At 49.8% G+C, this 18,732-nt stretch overlaps 1 pseudogene; it reads left to right on the forward strand.

The window, feature by feature from the left end:
- Nucleotides 1-4,838: 4,838 nt before the first annotated feature.
- Nucleotides 4,839-18,494, forward strand: LOC136499646 (putative F-box/LRR-repeat protein 21; annotated as a pseudogene).
- The last annotated feature ends 238 nt before the right edge of the window (nucleotides 18,495-18,732 follow it).

Raw genomic sequence — 18,732 nt, forward strand, 5'->3', positions numbered from 1 at the left:
AAGAGAAGGGGAAACTTACGAAGTCGACGTGGCCTGGCTCTGGTCGCATCAGAGGATTCCCAGGCACCAGATAGATGAAATTGAGGGTGGCACCTACATCATCCCGCAAAGGCTCCATCGCCTCCTTGATGTGCTATGTGATCTCGGAGTTGGGGAGCCCCCCTCGGCGAGTGTCGTTCCATCGAATGACGCCTCGGGCGCCATCACATAAAGAGGGAGCACGCGCATCCTCAATGGCGCCACCCTCCTTGCATGGTAGGCTCCAATAACACCCAACCCCTTCAAGCCGTTCTCACTGAGGATCTGGATGGCGGTGATGTGGTCCTGGATTTTCTTCTTGTCCTTCTTCGGGACGCCCCACTTCCTCCATAACTACGGGGCCTCTTCGATCAAGCACCTAGTGAACACCGGCAGAGGGGTGGCAGTGTCGTTCTTGAGGAAGAACCACTGCGAGTGCCACCCCTTGTTGGACGTTGACAGCCACATCGATGGGTACTTGCCGACTCGATTGTTCCGTAGTTAGATGCCGGCGCACCCCATCGGTATGTGCAGCTCCGACCTGCCGCTCTTCTCCCTCTTCTTCTAGAGGGTGATGGCGAAGAAGTGCCTCCATAGATCGAAGTGGGGCCTGATCCCTAGGAATCCCTCACATAGGGCAACAAATGCCGCCATGTGCTGGATCCTATTGGGGTTGAGATGCTGCAGCTCGATTTTGTAGTAGTGCAGCAGCCCCTAGAGAAATCTGTGGGCAGGGTCACTAACCCACGCTAGTGGAAGTGGGCGAACGACACCACATAGCCATCAGGTGGTGATGGCACATCCTCCTCGCCAGGCAGCAGCCATTCCTCGGCCATGGTCCGCACGCGGAGAAGACCGCGATGGATGAGGCCCTCCATGCGTTGGAAGGTGATGTTAGAGCGGCACCATGGATCCATTGGAAGATGGGGTGGGTGGATAGAGCTCGACGGTGGTGGGGATGCGGATGCAGGAAGCCTAAGCGATTGGTAGTGGCGGTTGCAGATATGGAGGCAAGGTATGGAACCCAGGGGTTGAGCCCTTTGGTTTTATAGGAGTGACGGGCGTGAGGAAACCAACCACCCGCCTAGATCTCGACGCCTGCCATGATCTGCCACAACATCTCGCCGCGGGACATGCGCACACAATCTCTGTCTGTTCCCTTGAAAAACTCGCCAGATGTTTCGCCTGTCTAGATGGGCCACAACTCGTCACAAGTGCGAGGAATACAGATTTAAAAACACGTCTACGGCCCGTCTGGGCCCAGGAGTTCGAAAATTGGCCCATCGACGGTTCAACAATCGCTCCGGGCACCTTCGAGGTACGGAAGTAGAAAGGGATGGGCCCGCTAGTGACCAGCACCTAGGCGCACAAGCGCTGCGGGCATTTTGGCCCATGTTCGAATCTCGACCGGATATGATCCATGAGTTTTCCTTGAACAAAAGCAGAGAGCCCTCGGGGACGGTCGAACGGACCCGAGAACTACATGGATTGACCGCTAAGGATCTAGGGTCGGTCACCAGTTGACCCTAGCCAGATCCCCAATCAGGAAAGTCCTTTTCCAAATCTGACAGCCGTACCCGCGAAGGGTCCGATCTCGATGAAAGGGAACCACCGTCCCTAGGTCACGCCGTAGGCGACAAAAGAAGGCCAAGGCCCTCAGAGTCCTCCCGTTTGGAAAAGCCTCCGAAGGAGTATTCTACTCCTCTGAAGGCTCGGGGGCTACTGTCGGGGATCAGTACTAGGGTATCTGAAGAGGAGTGGCTAATGACCGTTAAACATTAATTTGTCTAGGCAGGGTGCGACTACAGATCCAACCGACCCCTAGGTATGCAGGCTCCGCCTCGCCCGACCTCTGGCCCTGGGCTTCGCCTCACCCAACCCTGAGGTCGTGCGATCTACCTAGCCCGACCTCTGGGGGCGGGCCCCCGCCTCGACAGATACCGAGGCCGCAGGCTCCGTCTCGCCCGACCTCGGAGGGCCGGCTCCGCCTCGCCCGACCTCAGAGGGCCGGCTCCGCCTCGCTTGACCTCTGAGGGCGGGCTCCGCCTCGCCCAACGACGAGGCCATGGGGGTCCACCTCGCCCGATGCCTAAGGGCGGGCTCCGCCTCGCCCAACGTGTGAGGGATGGCTCCGCCTCGCCTGACCTCTGAGAGATGGCTCCGCCTCGACCGACGTGTGAGGGCGAGCTCCGCCTCGCCCGATGTCTGAGGGCGGGCTCCAACTCACCCGACCCCTGAGGACGGGCTCCGCCTCGCCCGACGTCTGAGGGACGGCTCCGCCTCGCCTAACCTCTGAGAGCATTCTTCGCCTCGCTCGACGTCTGAGGGACGGCTCCGCCTCGCCCGACCTCCGAGAGCTGGCTCGGCCTCGCCCGATGTCTGAGGATGAGCTCCGCCTCGCTCGATGTCTCAGGGCAGGCTCTGCCTCGCCCGACGTCTGAGGACTGGCTCCGCCTCGCCTAACCCTTGGGTTTGCGCTCCGCCTCACCCGGCCTTCGGGGGAGACTCCGCCTCGCCCGACCCCGAGGCCGAGAGATCCGTCTCGTCCGATGAAGACCCATACCGCTGCCAACCACTCCATGCCCCAGCGAATGGGCCTGGGTCAAAGCTCTGACACCAGAGAGGTGACCGGCACGCCCCGACACAACCCATGGCCGTGACGGGCCATACCTAGGGATTCGCAACAGGAACAACATCGGTCGTACCAGTGCTATTCTGCCTAACCCTCGTACGAACACTGACGGGCACGTCAGTTCGCCACGACGTCCGCCAGGACGGAGTGGAGCGCCATGACCGGCGGACGATGTCTGCGCATGGCGCCAGTGATAGACAGGGCCGCGACGTGAAGCTGTCCCTATTGACGTCTACAGGGTCAGCGGGACCCACATGGAGAAGAAGAATGACCCGGCGAACCTGAAGGATTTCTCCTCCCTCTCGTTCCCCTCTCTTCCTCTGCTATAACCCCTGCTTTCCCTTAGCCTATAAAAGGGAAAGCGGGGCATCCCATAAGAGGAAGGATCGACTAGAGGCATCACATTCGCACCGAATCGAAACCACTGGGATCAATATCTCGGACGATCGACTCATCTGATCATCTGATCAACGAACCCATCGAACCTCAAACACACAGCCGGCGGCAACCGAGCTCTCGGCGTCTATTCGTTCTTTTCATCAGAGACTTGGGACATGTCCCTCTCTCGCCCGTTTGTAACCCCTACTACGAACATTTCAGTGCTAGTAACACGAGCAACAATTATGAACTGGATGTAGGGACATTCTGCCCGAATTAGTATAAACCTCGTGTCATCTAAGCACATCATCCGAGCTAGACGCATAATATTAGAAATTTACTCGTTGGTTTTCAAAACACCAACAAAAAGATACAGATAGGAGATTTCCTATCAGACAATTGTGCGTGGGATGGAGATTTCGGTGGCGTGGTTTCATGGCTGGGCGCGCGAAAATCGTGACTTTGGGAGGGTGGTCAAGGGGCGATGCCGGACGAGTGTCCAGGAGGACGGACGAGCACGTGCGGGAGGCAGCAGGTTCCGACGAGCACATGCCGGAGAGGAAGGGAGATATTGGCGGCGGCTTCAGGAGGGCTCGGTAGCACAGGATCGGGACGAAAAGGCGATAATAGAAACCAATGCAGTACTTGCTCGTTTCTTCATCATCGATAGAAGTGAAGACATCGTTTCCTTAAGAAGAAACGAATCTTTTGTTTTTTCCTCTTCTCTCCCTTTTAAATAAATATCCTACCACATTAGCAAATTGGGCAATACAATAAACTAGGTAGCCAACCCCGTTACTACAGAAATTAAAGAATTGATATTTCATGGACAAAAGGATGAAATATAAATACGGATGCAACAAAGAAGTGCTCAGGAATATAAATCTAATCAGTTAGACCATGAAGGACGCCGTAACGAGGTGCCCAGGAATCGTTGATAGGGCAGTCTCAGGAGGGTTTCATGTCATAATTTCCAACACACCTATATTTTAGAAATAGTGTAGAGTTTTATCCTTATAAAACTCTCTCTACTCTCATAAAATTTTGACTATCCCTCTTCATCAATACGATTCCATGTCAGTATATTTAATGCCCATAAAACTCCACTGACACTTGCCATATAGTGCAAAGTATCACAATAGAAGAGGTAGCCAGGTAGCAGCCGAAACGCCCCTCGTCTTCTATGGAAAACGCATCCCCAACCCCAACCTTAGCTGGCGAGAAAACGCATGCATTAGGCCATCCTGTATCGGTAGTAGTTCAAACGAGTTGGCGCGCGCAGTTTTAATTTTTACCGGATACGAGGAGTTCGTCATTAATTAAGACGGCAATGAAAAGCCTCTATAAATGGCACACTAGGGGGTTGTTTGGTTCCTGCAGAACTCATAAAATTTCTGTCACATCGAATGTTTGAACACATGTATGAAGTATTAAATATAGACTAATTACGAAACTAATTACATAACTTACGACTAATTTGCGAGACGAATCTTTTAAGTCTAATTAGTCCATGATTTGACAACGCGGTGCTACAATAAATATGTGCTAATGACAGATTAAATAGGCTTAAAAAAATCATCTCAGAAATTAGCCTCCATCTATGTAATTGGTTTTGTAATTAATCTATATTTAATGCTCCTTAATAGTATCTAAACATTTGATGTGACATAAATTTTAGGAGCGACTAAAGAACCAAACACCCCCTAGGACTAAGAGCCGCCACCGTCGCAAAGTCCCTGCGTCCCGAGGAAGAAGGAATGGCTTCACCGAACAAAACTCTCCATCTTATTGGATGGATCGGAGGTGGAAGATGACCTCGCCATCACCGGTCGGCCACCCAAGGTATGCGGTGCGGTTGCTATCGTATCTCACTGCCACACTATACAATGTGTAGCTGCTGATGGTTGCGATCGAGACCCTTTGCTCGTTGTCGTTTCAGGCGTGTCATGGCGAGGAAGATGCGCACAGACGTCGACGCACCGTTGCCAGCGCCGTCCACCAGTGACTGGTCGGAGCTGCGGCTGGACGCCCTCGCCTTCATCTTCGGCAATCTCGGTGCCATCGAGATCCTGATGGGTGCTAGCCTCGTGTGCCGCTCCTGGCTCGAGGTGGCGGCTAAGCTGCCCGATCTGTGGCGATCCGTGGACATGGCGCATCATAAGATGGTGGACGTGGTGAACGACCAAGGTTATACCTGGCCACGGATACAGATAAACGTTGATGTCTTTTGCGCCATGGCAAGGGTAGCCATGGTGTGAGCGATAGCCGTAGGAGGTAAGAGGAATTGGGAAGGAGGAGGCAGTCGGAGGAGGAAGAAGGAGCAAGAGATAGACGGAGGAGTTCTTAATTTTAGGAATCTGGTTTGATGTTTACAAAATGCATGTCCTCTCTCTTCCTCACGCCGACCTCATATGTTCATTACAGAGGCTCTGCCTCGATCACGCATGCAAGCGTTCAGGCCCATTGCTCGTCGACGACTCGCAAGTTTGGCTTCCTGGGCCTTGGTTCTCTAGGCTGGTTCCTGGGTACTCCATCTTCCTCCTGGGCCGTGTTACGACGGTGGCTGACATCCCCTCCCCCTTGGAACACTGCTTGCCCCCAAGCAGTGGTGCGAGGAAACTCCTGGCGAACAGCTTCAAAGTCCTCCCATGTGGCCAACGCCGACGACAGATTGTTCCATTTCACAAGCACCTGAGGAATAGTAGAAGGACCACGGGCCACCATACGAGTCTGCAGAATCTGTTCTGGAGCCAAATGGATGGCAAAGTCAGAAGGTAAGGTGGGGATTACCTGATGATCGGCACCAACTGCTTTCTTCAGTTGTGAAACATGAAAAACCAGATGAATGACCGAGTGAGCAGGTAATTCAAGCTTGTAAGCCACTGAACCGACACGAGCTAGGATATGGAAGGGGCCAAAGAAGCGAAAAAGCGAGTTTCTGATGGGAGTGAGGTGCTAGGGAAGTTTGGACATACGGTTGCAGTTTGAGGTATACGAGATCACCCACTTCAAAGCTGCGCTCTGATCTATGTTGATCAGACTGTTTCTTCATTCGATGCTTGGCCCGGTTTAGGTGATGTTGGAGAAGCCGGTCCATCCACTGACGGTCTAAAGCCCAGACGGTAACCTCCGGATGAGACACAGCCGAAGGGTCAACAGCTAGGAGATAGAGAGGATATCCATATAACGCCTCAAAGGGTGAATGACCGATGGCCGAATGGAAGTAGGAATTGTACCAAAATTCTACAGATGACAACCACTGACTCCACTTGTTGGGGCATGCATGGACAAAGCACCGCAAATAGGTTTCCAGGCACTGGTTGAGCCGCTCGGTCTGACCATCGGATTGGGGGTGGTAGGCAGTGTTGCGGCAGAGGGACACATCAGCCAGCTCGAAAAGCTCAGACCAAAAGTGATTGGTAAATATGCGGTCACGTTCCAAAATGATAGAGCTCGGAAGGCCATGTAAGCGATAAACATTCTGAAAGAATGACTTGGCAATGGTGACAGCTGTAAAAGGGTGACGGAGGGGAATGAAATGGCCATACTTGGTCAGCAGATCAACGACTACCAACACACGGTTGAAGGTATGAGATAATGGAAGTCCTTCGATGAAATCCATTGATATCACTTGCCACGCCGAATCAGGAACCGGCAAGGGCTGCAATAGGCCTGGAGATTTGGATCTATCATACTTGGACTGCTGACAGACGGCACAGGATTGCACAAACTGCTTGACTGCAGTTTTCATACCCCTCCATGCAAAGCATTGCTTCAGCCTCATATAAGTCACTGGTATGCCAGAATGTCTGCCCCACGAGCTAGAGTGAAATTGGGCAATAAGCTGCTGATGGAATGTCGGGTCATCGCCAATCCAGACACGGCCATTATAATGGAGTAAGCCAGACTGGGGGGAATAATGAGGTATGGCCGCCGAGTCAACAGCCAACTTGGTCAGCAGGGTAGTAGCAAAAGGGTGATCACGATAACTTGCAAGCACTGCAGAGATCCAAGAGGGTACCAGAGAGGTGACTGTCGTACACACAGCTGGAGGGGAGGGGTGGCGAGACAATGCATCAACTGCCCTGTTATCAGAACTAGAGCGGTAGACAATCTGGTATTGCAAAACCAGTAGTTTGGAGAAAACTTTGTGCTGCCAGTGAGTATGCAATCGCTGACCAGTGAGCTGTGTCAGGCTTTTCTGATCGGTGAGGATCACAAACTCTTGAAACTGCAAGTAGAGACGCCATAGTTGCACAGCAAGCAAGATCGCCATGAATTCTTTTTCATCTGTTGATAAGCCACATGATTTGGATCCCAATGCTTTACTGAGGAACGCCAGGGGGTGACCGTCTTGCATGAGGACCGCACCGACGCTCGACTCAGATGCATCAGTTTCAATTGAGAAAGGCTTAGCAAAATTGGGAAGAGCCAACACCGGAGCTTGACAGAGGGCAGCTTTCAATGTCTGAAAGGCATAGTCATGATTAGGAGTCCAAATGAATAGGGCATCCTTCTTCAAGAGATTTGTCAGTGGCTTTGAAATGATGCCAAAGTGGCGAACAAAGTGCCGGTAATAACCGGCAAGCCCTAGAAAGGAACGGAGTTCCTTGACTAAGCTCGGAGTGGGCCAAGAGGCAATAGACTCCAACTTGGAAGGATCAATATCCACACCGGCCTAACTAATAACATGGCCGAGATAAGAAATCTTGGTTTGGGCGAAGGAGCATTTTGACATCTTCAGCTTCCATTGATCCTTAGACAACAACTCAAACATAGCACGTAAATGCATGTGGTGATCCTCCCATGTGCGGCTATAGACCAAGATATCGTCAAAGAAGACCAAGACGAACTTCCGAAGACAAGGAGCAAGAGTTGTATTCATAGCATCCTGGAAGGTGCCCGGGGCTCCGGTGAGTCCGAAGGACATAACCCGAAATTCAAATTGCCCAAACTGGGTTTGGAAGGCGGTTTTGAATTCCTCACCAGATTTCATACGGATTTGGTGAAAGCCGAACTGTAAATGCAATGTTGTGAAATAAGCTGCCCCGGATAGCTCATCCAGCAATTCTTCGATTATAGGAACAGGATATTTGCCTTTAACTGTGATGGCATTCAGTTGATGGTAATCGACGCAAAACCTCCAGGTCTGATCTTTTTTCTTCACCAAGATAACTAGAGAGGCAAAAGCACTGGTACTTTTCTGAATGATGCCCTGCTGAAGCATTTCATTGACTTGCCGCTTAATTTCTATTTTTAGAAGAGGTGCATATCGGTAAGGCCGTACAAAGACCGATTGAGCCCCTAAGATTAAGGGAATGGAGTGGTCACAATGCCGGTTGGGAGGCAACCCTGAAACTGACTCAAATAGATGGGCATATTCATCGAGCAAGGCCGACACAGCCGGGTTCAGAGAAGAGACTGACTGTGAGGACTCGGGAAGCTGTACCAAGCAAAGTTGAATTACAGAGCCCACTGGAAGGTCTGCAAGTATCCCCAATCAATATAGCAGTAGCACCTTCATAAGGAATGGAGATCCATTTTTAAGCCCAGTGTACTTGCATCGGGCTAAAACTGGCCAGCCAATCTAAACCAAGGATCATATCATATGATGAGAGAGGCAACAACTTGAGATCAGTTGAGAAGGAACAGCCCTGCACTAACCAACGAGCATCGGGCAAAAATGATGTGCATTGTAAAATGGCACCTTTAGCTACTTGGACTTGAACTGGAGACGGAAGTTCCTTGATGCTCGAGAGCAACTGAGCCAATGCAGAACTCAAGAAAGTATGAGAGGACCTAGAATCCACCAAAATAGATAGAGGGTGACCTTGGATGTCATCAGACATGATAAATGTCTTAGGGGAAGCTGAGCCAACTGCAGCTGCCACTGAGAGGTGTATCATAATCTGAATTTCAGGTGATGAATCATCAAAACACTCAGCTACATCAGACTCTGGGAGATATCCATCAATTCCTACACCAAATGTAACTGCACCATTTCTGAACATTTGTGCTCACGGCTCCACTTTGCGCCACACCGGATGCACAGACCCTGGGCATGGCGAGAGGCCCATAAGGCTTTGAACTTGTCTTCAGCCAAGGTGGGAAGAGCATTGGGTAGCCGCTTACTCTCACCATCAGCAAGCTTCGGTGGCGGTGGAGGCAGAGCCATGGCACTAGGCCACGCCGGCTTATAGGTAGGTGATGCATCAAAACGCCGAATAGGCTTCTTGTGGAGTCCCAGCGCTTCTTCCTGTAATTGAGCAAGAACACAAGCAATATAAAAAGTGGATGGACGTTGTACAAGAAGAACATCTTTGATTTCATCACGCAAGCCATCAAGAAAACACTGAGTATAATAGAGTGGGTCTGGGTGTTTGGTATAGGCTTTTAGGTCATCGATGAGAGCAACAAACTAATCTATGTATTCATTGACAGGGCTGGTTTGCCGAATCTGAAACAAGCGACATAGCAGGAGCTCGTGCTCATCTCTGGCAAAGCGTAACAGCAACTGGGAATAGAATTCGGACCAAGTGATGGTCGCAAGCTGATCCTCAACAAAAGAGAGCCAACGTTTGGAGGCACCATGAAAGTGCATAGCGGCAGCCTACACCCAAACCACGGAGTCAACACGATATAGTTCAAAGTAGTGAATGGCTTGCTTGATCCATAGCTTAGAATGATCCCCCTCGAACCTAGGGAAATCAAACTTGGGAAGCTTGCCAGTATGGCCGCCCCCAAAACCGCCCTGATAGCTAGACTTGTAATAACCTCCTGGGTGTGGCTGAGGTGGACGTGGTGGTGGTGGGCGTGGAGGAGGACTTGGTAACGGATGCGGGGAAAGAGGATGGCAAGGAAATGCACCCTTGCCGGGAGGTGGAATCAGAGTGGTAACCACTCCGAATGCACCATCCCGATTCATGAGTTCGACGCAGTGCCCACTGGGCCGAGGGGCTGCAGATCCCACAGATGGGCGCGGGGCAGCCAGAAAGTCACCAAAGCCAGCGGACTTGAAGTGCGGAGTGACGACGGGCTTGGCGTCGTGGAGCGAGGCACAGGGCAACGTCGTAGTAGAGGCGGACTTGGTGGCGGGCGCGGTCGCGATCACCCCGGGAGTTGCTGACGGGCCGTCCACCATCGAGCGTTCCATGTACTTGGAGATCTTTCCCACTTCAAGCTTCAGTGTTGCGAGCTTGTTGACTTTGATGCGAAGGTCATCGATGACGCCGTTGACCCCTGGGCGCCATTCGTCGAACACCTTGGCTGCAGACTCCAAGGCATCCAGACGGGTGGAAGATGACACCACGGTTGAATCAAGCTTCCGCTCTAGATCATCGAATCGCTTCTCCTGGGCGGCGAAACGCTTATCGAGCTCTGCCGGCAGTGTCTTTTGGTCGGGGCCCATGGCACCACGGTTGTGTTGAAGACGGGTGTAGTGCTCGTGGGTGGGAATGAAGGCAGGATCCAGATTGGCGGTGCACGCCATAAATTGCGACTCCGGGATTGGAATTACGGAATCCCCAAATTGAACTATAGCTTACAGCTCCAATTCAGGGTTAGACCAACCAAATCCTATGGAGTGCGAGCAATCGATGGAAAAGGTGTGCCGAACAATCGATTGGTGCTGAGAACTGGTGTCTTTGATACCACTTGTGAGCGATAGCCATAGGAGGTAGGAGGAACTGGGAAGGAGGAGGCAGTCGGAGGAGGAAGAAGGAGCAAGAGATAGCACGGAGGAGTTCTTAATTTCAGGAATCTAGTTTGATGTTTACAAAATGCATGTCCTCTCTCTTCCTCACGCCGATCTCATATGTTCATTACAGAGGCTCTGCCTCGATCACGCATGCAAGCGTTCAGGCCCATTGCTCACCGAGGACTCGCGGGTTTGGCTTCCTAGGCCTTCGTTCTCTGGGCTGGTTCCTGGGTACTCCATCTTCCTCCTGGGCCGTGTTACGACGGTGGCTGACACATGGACCGATCCGATGGGCAGCTTGAGGTGTTTCACGGGAAGATATTTGTTACCGATGAACTCTTGAAGTATATCGTGGACAGGTATATGTATTCATGGTCTTCCTAAAAGATTAGCCATCCCGTATGAATTTCTTCCCATGACAATGTCTGTTGTCACAGGTCGCCAGCTCTCAAGACCCTCAGCCTCATATCGTGCTACGGCGTCTCTAACAAAGGATTCACCAAAGTTCCCTATGCTAGAGGAACTCAACCTTCTTTACTGTGACAAAGTCGCCGACCGAGACATTTACCAAGCTACTGGCAAAGCATGCGCGCTGCTCAAGCGCTTCACGCTGCGCAATTCGCCCTACATCTTCATCCCCAGTATGTCAAGTGGGAAGAAGTTGTCGGAGTTGCGGCCATGCATGAGTTGCGAAGCCTCACCCTTCCCAACTACAATGTCACCCACTACGCCACAAAGCATTTTTAGGGACGGCTTAAGACCATTTGTAGCAACGGTTTGACCAGCCGCCCCTATCAAACCGTCTCTACAAATCATGTATTTGTAGGGGCGGTTCCTAGACCACGCCTACAAATCAATTTGTAGAGGCGGCTAGTATTATCAGCTGCCCCTACAAACCGATTTGTAGGGGTGGCTGGTAACACCAGCCACCTCTATAAAATCGATTTGTAGGGGCAGCTATAGTACCAGCCGCCCTATAATACCTGTTTGTAGGGGCGGTCCAGTCTAGAACTGCCCCTATAGTACATTTTTTCGAAAAAAATTCAAATCCATTGCTGTCGTGACCACAGCCATCAGTGAGGAGGCAAGGGAACGTGCGTCGTGTACCCGGTTGCTGCCCGAGCTGGCGTAGAGGCACGGGCCCACTGCTGCCAGGACCTCGCCGCCGTAGATCTAGCCGCCGTCGCCTTGGCCGCGCGTGAGATCCAGCCGCTGCAGTCCTTGCTGCGCTCCCCCCTCCCTTGTGGGCCCAGCTGTCGAGCAAGTGCAGAGGCGCCGACTCGCACGGGATGTCCAGCCGCCGTAGTTTCTTAGCGCATGAATGAGAGGCGGAGAGAAATGAGGTGTGTGGCTCTCCAGCTTTTCTCTCTAGCTGCGAGCATGATTCACTTCCCCACGATTCTCGACGTGCGCTGCAGCGGCAGACTATCCGCACCCTGATGGCAGACTGTCTGCGCCTGAGCTGAGCGACGCTTCTTGGACGAGAACGACGTGGACCGAGCAGTCACGGGTCTACTCGCAGCCGGCACTAGGAACGAGAGTGGCAGGCGCTGAGGAGATCGGAGCAGCCTGAGCGGATGCTCACTGGAACCCAACCCTGATACCTCGACGCATCCAACAGAGCACTCGTGCGCAAGGAACAGAAAGGGGCGAGCAAAAGAATGAACGGGAAACTAACAGAAGGGCCGGAGGAAAACAGGTGCTCGCCTGGAGGATTGATGCACACTGCTGCCAAAGCAACTTGGCCAGGAGATGCACACGACCAGGATGCTAGCACTGGCAGCTCACAGGTGCCCTCACGGAACCACAGCAAGAACCTAACGAAGAACAGTAAAGAACGAACAAGAAAGGCGGCACCAAGAAATTCAACCAAATCCTACCCAGACCTCCATGATTCATCCCCAGAATTTGCACATGAGAAATTCGACTTGCTACAAATCTATCCCCAAGAAATCATCGCCGGGGATTAATCCAAACTCCGGCAAAAATTCAGATTGTAGACAAGAACGGGTTTTTCTCCTCAAAAGCGAAAACCAGATCGATCTACGAGCTCGTGCCAAATTCATTTGAATCACTGGAGGGATTAGTTCAGCAGGTGTCCTAGCTCGTCATGGATGAACTAAAAACTCCCCAAAACATCTCAATCCAAAAAGATGAAGCAAGAAAGGGGAGGGAGAAGGACGACGAACATAGAACAACAAACACAAAAATACACAGCTCAAAGAGATGAACCCCGGAGGGCAACGTGAGGTAAGGGCCTCACTTCCCAGCAAATCTCAGGTTACAAACTCGAATTACACAGACGAGTGAATAATATATGGACCTCTCTCAGGAACACTAAAGGGAGGCTAGGGCTGGTGCGAAGCTGGGAAAAGGAAGGGGTGGGTGCGTGTGGCGGTAAGGGAGATGGCCACTGGCCGCACGCCACGCGACGGTGGATTCGCAAGACCAGGGGCGTGGCGCCGGTTGTTTTCCATACCACGCACGCGAAACGAGATGTGGTGGGGCTGGTGCAGCAGGTTCGGCCAGCAACCAGCGCCAATCCTCCCCAAAAGCTCCGTTGCGCGCGGGGAAAATTGGGATGGCGCTGGGGCAAGCGGCTGTGGGGGACCTCCTAAAGGTTGACTGGCCAGTGCCTGAGCGCCATCTAGCAGTGGGGCCCTTTCGTTGGTCTCACTGGGTAGGTTGGGTGCAGGTGCGAAGCGGCAGGGCCAGCGAATTTCCAATTCGCGCGCGCGTGCTCGGTCTCAGAGGGAAGGCGGTAGGGGACAAGCAGGACAGGTAGGGCCCAATGGTTTAGCATGGGGTTCGATGCGAAGGGGAGCCTCCCCATTGGATCAAGATGGATGGACGAGATCAGTGGGCCAAATGTATTTGTAGCAGCGGCCGGTGATTGAGCCGCCCCTACAAATCGCAACACCGGGAGTGGTTTATGAGTGAGCCGCCCCTACAAATTGACCCATTTGTAGGGGCGGCTCGTATCACTAGCCACCCCTACTATAGGGGTCCCGAGCGCGCCCACTGTAGAGGCGCCTCCATCCCCAGCCGCCCCTAAAAAATGAGCTATTGCTACAAACCTTTTTTGTAGTAGTGACCAACGACTTCCACACGGCCATCCTTGACGGCTCCCATCATCTGGAGGTTCTCCACCTGAGTGGCTGTTTTATTGTCGTCAACGACGACGATGCGCTCAAGACTAGGTGTGCTGCGATCAAGTCGCTAATGCCTCCCTGCAGCTGCGATCAAGATGACTTGGAAGATTACACGTTTTTAGAGGCGGTTAAAATGGGTTTTCAGGGGTGGTTTAAAAAAACGATACAGTGCTAACGATTGTAAAGATAGGGTATTTCTGCGACGGGCTTTTAACCGTCCCTGGAAATCCATTTCTATGGGCGGTTTCGTTAGGATATCCACCCCTAAAAATGTTGCAATAAGACAACCGCCTCTAAAATTCCATTTTTAGGGACGGTTGCATTAAAAACACCGCCCCTATAAAATACTTTTCGGTGGCGGTTGCTGCACTGGAACCGTCTTTGAAAATGATTTTCTCAAGGACGGCCTCTGCAATGCAACCGCCTCTGAAAATGTATTTGCAAGTACGGGTTCATTGAACCGCCTCTAAAAATCAGTTTCAAACTTTTTGAATTTGAAATTTCCCACCATATTTGAAATCACGTTTTCCCACCAAATTTCAGAGCCGATTGCAATTGATTCAAATTAACTTCAGATATACATAGTACTGAGTCAGAGTTAACTAATACACACATGATCAACAAAGTATTTTTTGTAGCACAATTTCAAATGCATTCAAACTACAAAGTAACATGAATTGTGCTGCTGCATGAAAGGAAGGGATTCTCGCATGCAGCGCGAAGAGCCTCAAACTTGGGATCTGTGGCATACTCTGACTCGGGATCAAAGAATAGGCCCCCCACTTTAAGAACCTCCGGCAACAAGAACTTGAGAAATCATCTTGAATTTCTTGAATATCCTTTTGGTCAACTGCACTGGAAGCCGAAAACTGCTTATGCTGCACAAAACAAAAGGGGCTAAATTAGCTATATTCATATTATTGAACATATGCATATAATATGGTTATTGTAGTAATACCCATTGGTTCTCATTCATTGACATACAAAGTAGCCACATAGCACGCTTTCGGGAGGCTGCCTCGCGCACTGCGGGTGGGTGACATGCAAAAAAAAAAAAAAAAAATAGAGTGAAACACATTGTTCTATATAATCCAGATTCTCGCTATTTGGGTTAGAAAATAGTCATCTTCTCCTTCTTCTCTGGGTCATGCTCTCCGCCTTCTTTACTGTAATATCTATAGGCGCTGTTTAATGGAAAAAATAATTAGTTTCGCTATAACAACATTAGGATGCAAAAATTAGTATCACAAGTAGTAAACTACGATTACTTACGTCTGTAAAACACTGATGAAACCTTGGAAGGATTTTTGTTCTTTTCTCAATGAGTCAAAGATCGTAATGTTGCCAACTATCAAATTGATGCCCGCTAAGATGAAGTGATCGCTGCATTAGTACGGTTCCAACAGTCACAGTAGGGACAATATATATCATTTGTTTGCTTAATCAAAGTGTATCTTTTAGCTGCCTCAATAAAACCATTCACATCTTGTACGTAGGAAGCTTCATGTATTCGTTTCGTGTACATCCATGACCTGTCCATATGTGGCTTTCGAAAAGAAAAGGATATATTTGCATCAAGATATTATTCACACATAAATGTTGAAGTAATTGTCTAATTTTTTTGTATAAATATTATATTATTCTCGACCTAGCATGTGTATTTGAAGGCAGTGAGGAAAGATGGACTGACCTCGAGTCCACCACCACTGAGCTAAGCGGGTCTTATAAACAATGATGTAACTTGTTAAATTAATAGTTACTCTAGAAAGGTGTGTAGATGGAATTAAATGATATTCTCTTTTACGGTGATTCTAGAAATTCATTTATTTTGGGATTGAAGGATTATTTGGCAACGTAAATGTTGTTATTATTTTTTTACAAATATTATATTATTTTAGACCTAGAGCTTAAAAATAATATAAAAAAGCTATGAACCAAAAATGACAAAGTAAATACACAAATTAACTAGAGTTCATGTGAGCCTAGTAAGTTGGGCAAATAATCAGTATAAATTGCTAGGAAAAATAAAAAAGAAACATCATCCATGTCTCTCTAGATCTACATGAGAACAAAAAAATTAGTGAAAAAATGTATATGTAAAGGGATGACACAAGATCACCTCTCAAACCCAACTCCTTCAAAGGTTCAAAGGGCAAAACCTCCCTCCTCTATTTTTGCTATTTCTCGCCTCCAAGTGAGCTCAACAATGGTGCTTAGTAGCACTGTCGCGAGGAGGAAGAAGGTGTATTTACGGGGGCTATTTTTAGGGGCAGTTGAATAAAAAGCGCCGCCTCAGTTAATTTATTTGAGATGCGGTTCTCTTAACGAACCGTCTTTGAAAAGCTATTTTATTAGAGGCGGTTCTATAAAGATGCCCGTCCCCAAATATTCTATTTTCAGGGGCGGTTTTCTTTACTAAACCGCCCCTAGAAATAGAACTATTTCTAGAGGCGGTTTTCTTAATAGAACCGCTCCTGAAAATGGATCTCGAGCGACGGTCACACAGCTACAGTGCCTCCCGCCAAGGTTAGAGGCGCCGTGCTAGTTTAACCGTCTCTATTAGAAAAGTGAGGCGTCTGGGAAAAAAAACATTTGTGTACTGGTGTTACGGTTGTGATGGGCATTGGGAGTCCGACTGAGACGTGATCCTTGTGGACGCTACCAAACTCTAGGGAGTAGGTAGCGTAGCATTCAGTGCAGATTATACATGCACTCTGTATCTTGTCTTCTCACTTCTCAGCCAGGGGGTCCGTGTGGTGATGTAATTGGATTTGCTAATGTACCAGTAGTTAAGTAGTATTTAAGGAGAACGTTGCATGAATGGCGTATGACTCAATTGTGTGTTGTCTCTGGCTCTCTGCTCTGTGCTGTCATTCGAATGTCCAGAACTGCAACTCCATGTAGGCCTGTTCATTCCTTCACGGTTGATACTGGTTTGTGGTGGTTTTAGAGCAAGGCCAATAATACTTGGCTATAAGACGAATAGGTCAGCAATACAATAGCCGGTCCCTACAATAATGACTGCTTAGTAATCTATGGAGGCATTTTTTATCCTTTTATTAAGCCCACAATATACCGAGGTGTCAGCCCAGAACTGTAATTTGAGCTCACCACAGTCCCACAACAGTATAGGTAAGCGTGTTGAGCTGAGCTCTGAATCTAGCAACAAGCAATCCTCTTGTTCGACGTTATGCCAAATTGTTGTACTTGCTCTTACACACCAACTTGCAGGTGTGCTGGTTTGATTGGGTTGGTTCGAAGGCCGCCTTTTTGGGTTGGGTTGGTTTCTCGGTTTTTTTTAGATAATGAAATTATATCTGGCTTCATCTCTTATGAGCAAGAGAATCAGACCACTTATTACACAAATATTTAACCACACAAATATCCGAGTCAACTCAATTCTAACATTACGAGGCCATCCAAAAGAAGCAAAACAAAATTCATTGCCGCCGCCTCTAGCACTTGACAGACTTGGAGAATGTGTTCTTTATTGGCTTCAACTAGCTGTAATTATGCCCATTGGTGCAAAGCCAGAATGTTCCTTTGAATATAACCCGCAAAAAAAGTTTTAGGTCGACACTTGTCAAAAACAACTTCATTCCTTGTAAGCCATATATTATCCAACAAATGGCTGCACGTCCTATCAACAACAAGGATTGGTTTGAAACTCTCCCCCTTGTTTGTACCACACCTGTAAAAAAGATCATGGACATCTTTCGGGGGTTTCAAACCTAGTACAAAATGAACCGCTCTCCAGAGAAATTTAGCATATAAACAATTAAAAGAAGAGGTGTTCAACTGTTTCATCCTTAGAGCAGAAAGCACACATTTTGCTCCCGTTCCAATTTCGTCTAAGTAAGTTATCTTTAGTTAGAATAACATCTCTTTATAGAAACCACAAAAAAATTTTAATTTTAAGTGGTATCTTTAACATGGGAGGATTCAATGGTATTCCTGGGCCCAGGAATACCCAACTTTTTTGGTGCACCCTTTAATATATATGTATGTATATTTATGTGTATAAATGTATAATAGAGTATTTTGTTATATTTTCGCTATTTTAGCCCACGGCAGCCCAAGAAAACATCATATCGGCTGGCTCCCAACGCCTCCCCACCTCACAGGCCGGCCCATGAGGCCTAATGGCCCGTGAGGCCTCTCCACGAGTCCACCCGTTCAGTCATCCCCTCCCCTCCCCTCCTGATTCCACGATTCGCCCGACGGCCGTGGCGCGAGCTGTCTCCTGCTCTCGATTCCTGATTCATCCTGATTTGTCTAACCCTAGGTGTGGCAGTGCGACGAGCGGCCGGCGGCAGCGACGCCAGCACGGCGTGGGTGCGGCCTCCGCTCCACGGCGAACAAGGCAAGGCGTGCGCAGCAGGCTCCAGCGCTCCGCATGCGCGGCGGCCGGCGGCGGGGGCGCAGGGCTACGAGAGGTGGGGCAAGAGGCGTGCGGCACGCCGGCGCGGGCTGCGGGCAGTGGCTACGCAGCGGACCGATGGCGAGGGGAGGGGCCGACGGTGGGGTGTGGGCGCTGGGCGGCTGCCACAGTGCCACAGCAGCTTTGCTCTGCAGCAGCAGCAGCAGCTGTGAGCTGACGAGCTATCTAGCAATTTAGGTCTGAGGTCTCCAGGATTCCAGCTGACTACTGTGGATTAAGAGGATTAAGGATTTACATTTTACAAATAACAAATTTACAAGGTGAGTTGTTGAGTGTTGATTTATTGTTTGCACTATTGCTATTCAGCTGTTGGTTGAGGATTTACCCATTTAGAGTCATGTACAATTACAGTGAGTACTGGTTTTCAAAATGAAGAACAAAAACACATTAGTCAGTTTGAGGACTTTGTGAAATA

Source organism: Miscanthus floridulus, chromosome 13 (assembly GCF_019320115.1).
Source record: "Miscanthus floridulus cultivar M001 chromosome 13, ASM1932011v1, whole genome shotgun sequence".
In the NCBI taxonomy this organism is placed as follows: Eukaryota; Viridiplantae; Streptophyta; class Magnoliopsida; order Poales; family Poaceae; genus Miscanthus; species Miscanthus floridulus.